The sequence below is a fragment of the Apis mellifera genome, assembly GCF_003254395.2.
Source record: "Apis mellifera strain DH4 linkage group LG15 unlocalized genomic scaffold, Amel_HAv3.1 GroupUN_252_associated_to_Group15, whole genome shotgun sequence".
NCBI lineage: Eukaryota > Metazoa > Arthropoda > Insecta > Hymenoptera > Apidae > Apis > Apis mellifera.
In genome coordinates this window covers 25,360-30,122 of record NW_020555842.1, presented here as the reverse complement: position 1 = coordinate 30,122, position 4,763 = coordinate 25,360, and the positions used below count along the sequence as shown (strand labels likewise).

At 27.9% G+C, this 4,763-nt stretch overlaps 1 long non-coding RNA gene across 1 annotated transcript; it reads right to left on the bottom strand.

Annotated features, from left to right (window-relative positions):
- Positions 1–2,343: 2,343 nt before the first annotated feature.
- Positions 2,344–4,353, bottom strand: LOC113219352. The gene is made up of 3 exons (XR_003306397.1): positions 4,222–4,353; positions 3,951–4,162; positions 2,344–3,722 (listed from the first exon to the last, which is right to left on the bottom strand). It is a non-coding gene; the product is annotated as an uncharacterized LOC113219352 (long non-coding RNA).
- Positions 4,354–4,763: the final 410 nt, after the last annotated feature.

Below are 4,763 nucleotides of genomic sequence, written 5' to 3'. Positions count from 1 at the left end.
TTCAGAGAACACATATAAAATTGAAAGAATTGAAAGTAACATTGTCATTTTTGCAGAAAATAACAAATCATTGAATTGACGTTATTTAAAAGATAAATCATCAAACAATAATAATTCTTTATCAATAATACTTTAATCGAGAAATTATTTTTAAATTTTTTCAATTTCAATAAATCTAATTTCTATAAATTTTCTTAAATTCTATTCTTAATAATAAATTATATATACAATAAGATATGTTAAATCTGTGGAATTTATTTCTATTTCACTCGTACACTATTTTTCATATTCGTATTTAATTGTTCTCTTATTTTATTATCAATTTTTATTATTTTATTATAATCGATATTTCAATCTTTTTGATAATTTATGGCAAATAATTATTATGAATTAATTAATTATAAAAAATCAATATTTTAATTTCATTTCAATATATTTCAAATGTATATCTTAAAGAAATTTAAGATTGAACTTATATTAACTTTATAAATTCATTCTATTATATTATATTTCTATATATTTAGAAAAAACAATTAAGTAATCAACAATGATTTATTTATATATTCTAATTGATGTATTTCATATTATTATTATATTTTATAGCTTTATGAATTTGTTATTTGTTACATTAATTCAAGTAATTTTTAGTTATGTCAATTTCATAATTTGATCGTTCAAAATAAAAATTTTCAAATTATTTTTATTTCTTATTAATGTATAATTAATTAATTACTAACAATAAATCAAAAATATAATTTTAATATTTGAAATAAGATTCAATAAAATTAAAAATCAGAATAAAAAATTTTATTTTACATAAGTAATAACTTCAAAAAATTCACACGCATACATTACTGATAAAAATAGTCAAACATTAATGTATACTTAACTTTAATAGATCTATCTATTTGTTAAATATAGAAATAAACTTTTAAATTTTCTTTTGATAAAATATTTCTTCTATTTTTGCAAAATTAACAATTAATTTCATATGACGAAATAAAAATTAAGTAAAATCATAATTGTTATAAAAATGGTATAAAAATATTCAAATACTTTAAAAATTTATAGTAAACTAACTAAAATAATAATCTTTTTGTAAGAATTAAATTAATATAATAATAAAATAATATTATCTTTTTGATTCGATATGTTGAATCTAAGATATTAAAAATTATTTTTTATTAATAATATATACTATATATTTTCTTTATTTCTATATATTTAACGTTTTACACAAATTTTTGTTATTTCTGTTTAATTTTATATCGTTGTTTCTTACTTATTCGATGATCCAATTCATGATATATTCATAATATTCATTAATTTAATTTGATAATTTAAATTTATAATCTTTTCATATAAATTCAATTATATATTATACATTGTATATTATACATATATAAATTTCATAATTATACATTAATAAGAAATAAAAATAAATTTGTAATATTATTACAAAAATAAAAATATACTTTTCTTCAATTTCTCTAATCAACTGTAATTCTCAAATCAGCAGACTTTTCATTTTTTAAAATTCTTCTAATGCAATTGAGAATAATAGAATAAGAATTAATATTTATAATTTTATAATAAAATATATAGATAATAAAAATAAAAAGTTTGTTAAATTATTCTTAATATTTAAATACTTAAAACTAAAACTAAAAATTTACTATTCGAGCATTACAAGATAAATCAAAGAAAAACGAATTTTACATTTATAAATTTACAAGTATAACGAAACATTTTTTTACAAATTTAACTAGTCACAAACTAAGTTATACATTAAATTAACGAATATATCACACAATTACATGAATATCGTTATGAAAATAATTGCATCATCAAATGAATAAAAAAAGAACGACGATAAAGAAAAATAACAAATTTGTATAAAACATAAGTAAAATATTAATAAAAAATAATTTTTAATATTTTGAACTATTTAAAATATATTATAGAATTAAGATCAATATTTAATTTTTATAAAAAATTATTATTTTATTACAAAATAATAATAGTGTCGTCATTGTCATTGAACCTTTAAATCGACGAAACCAAGTACGGCGAGACCAAGATGTATTGCGTCGATGTGAGCCCGTTTCATCGCTTCTTACTTATAAGATTGAAACGTTGCTCGTTCAGAGAGGAATATCGAATCGATTATACAGAAAAGTCGTCATATCGTGAGTCGGACACCCATACCGTAGCGGATATTTGCTTTGGAAATTATACTTTTTAACATCGAATTTCTTTAAGTATGGGCTCTGCGACCATTCTTCAAAAGTTCTCTCGTTCTCTCCAGATAAGTGACGGTGTAAAGAAAAAAAGAATTCAGTATCGGGATATCCTTGTCGTTTTCATTATAAAAGTAAAAAAAATTATTATATATAAAATAAGATTACCCTGAACGCTTAAGTCGTGGATCGATGAAAAACGCATCTAATTGCACATCAACGTGTGAACTGCAGGAAACATGAACAGCGACATTTTAAACGCATATTGATCCACAGATACAATTTCTGTATCATATCTGACAGAGGGTCATTCATAAATCAAATATTGCTTGCGTTGCGTATTGTTACTCTTCGTATATTCGATCCTTTTTTTTTTTGTTTTGTAATTCCCGTCGTTATTCTTAAATCGAACGTTTGCGAGTCGGGTATCAAAAGTCGGAGACAAGATACAAAGAGAAAATGCGCGACATACGAATGATTGTTGGACGTTCGTTGGCGTTCGTCGCGGTCGTGACCGACGTTGCAGATATGCATGTGCTCGATGGTACGAAGATTGTATTCACGAATAACGACGAAACATGTTAAGAACATGAGTGTTCTCGATGTCGTGAGTTGTCCGTTTCATGTAACGGATGATTACCTGTGTTCATTTATTATTTCGTGTCCGTCACTGTTTCGATTCGTCCATCTTTCGTTCACGAACTATATACAGCGCCCCTAACATCATCTGAAACTAATATTTCTACGATACTATAATAAAGAATAAAATATATGAAAGTTTAATCGAGAGAGGAAGAAAAAGAAATCCCATCATCTCTTGATGGCGCATGATGATTGCCATTCGTCGAGATTGTTAAAGAAAAGGAAAGAGAGAAATGAAAAGCCCCAGGAATCGGAATCCTACTCTATTTCTTCGTGCGTGTCATACTCTATCGGAACTGTTACTAGATCGTCAACGTGTACGCGAATCCTTAAGCGATACGTTTTCGTACCAGAGATCGAAAACTCCACAGAGATATGTAAGGATAAGAAGATGAAAACGAATACGATTCTCTTTCGTAAGGCTTTTCTTTCATTTTCTTCCTTTTTCTCTCTTTTTTTTTTTTTTTTCCTTTTCGAAATAACAAATTATGGCATCTCCGCGCCGAGGAGAAATTCCTAAATCTAGTGTTGATCATCCCATGCCTTTTTCGTTATGCCAGATCGCATGTCTATCTCAGTTCTCCAGTCCCCGGATACATGATGTATTTCCTTGCGTGAGTTTCACTTTATCTCATTTTCTTTTATTTTTTTCTTGTACAGCAGTAAAGAGACTAATGCACGTTCCAACATATCATTTCCGGCCTGTTCATCTTTTTTGATGGATCAGGATATTGTAATCGGATTGAGCTTTGAAGGCATGCATCGGTGATTTTGATCTCAATACAGATGAGAAAACGGAGGTTTTAAAAAAGCAGGAACAGCTAGAATTGTCAATGGAAGCTAAAAAAGAGGACGGATGTTAGAACCAAACCGATATTCGGATATCTTGCGCGAATCTTGGCCCGAACATGAATACGATATACGATAATTGGTACTATGGTGCGGTGTATATTTAAAACATTATTTTAAAATGTTTTATTATAAATTTATTATAAAAAGGGGAATATTCTTCTTCTTCGAAATAATATGCTTTTCCTTTTTTTTTTTTTAAACAAATTTTTTCATTACCTTTTTCTTTTTATTTTTTCTCTCCAGCTGTAGTCATCGTACAAAGAAAAGAAGAGACTGAACTTGACTCATTGGGATTTTGCATCAGGATGTAAATAAAAAGTTACTCGTTGGTACAATCGAGATTGGGAAGCGAGCATCATGATTGATGGGAATGATAAAGTACCTCCACGCTAAGCCGACTGTTGTCCATACGAAAATTCCTCGTCTGCCTGAAATTTCGAACGATCAGAATCGATATTTCTTTACAAATCGATACAAAAATACATACCAATATGCATGAAATAAAAGAGCGTATAAAAGAAAGGAAAAAGAATTTGTAAAACGAAAGAGAGAGATATATATTTAGCGAAGGGAAAGGATACGATGGTGTATAAGTGGGAAAAATTCTTCTTTCATTTCGATTTTTTTTTTCTTTTCTCTTTCTTTTTTCTCCCTTTATTCGAATTTAATTTTAAAAAGAGGAGGAAAAGGAGAGGAAAGAAAAAAATAACCTTCTCTCATAAACTTTCTTTCTTATTCTTCTCATTGGTACACGCTACATGTCGCGAAAATATATTTCGCGTTACACGTAGAAGACGACCTCAGAGTAGGCGAGATTATCCGCTGAATTTAAGCATATTAATAAGCGGAGGAAAAGAAACTAACAAGGATTTCCTTAGCGGCGAGCGAACAGGAATGAGCCCAGCACTGAATCCCGCGGTACCGCCGCTGGGAAATGTAGTGTTCGGGAGGATCCGTTTATCCCGTGATGTCGAACTGCGTCCAAGTCCATCTTGAATGGGGCCATTTACCCGTAGAGGGTGCCAGGCC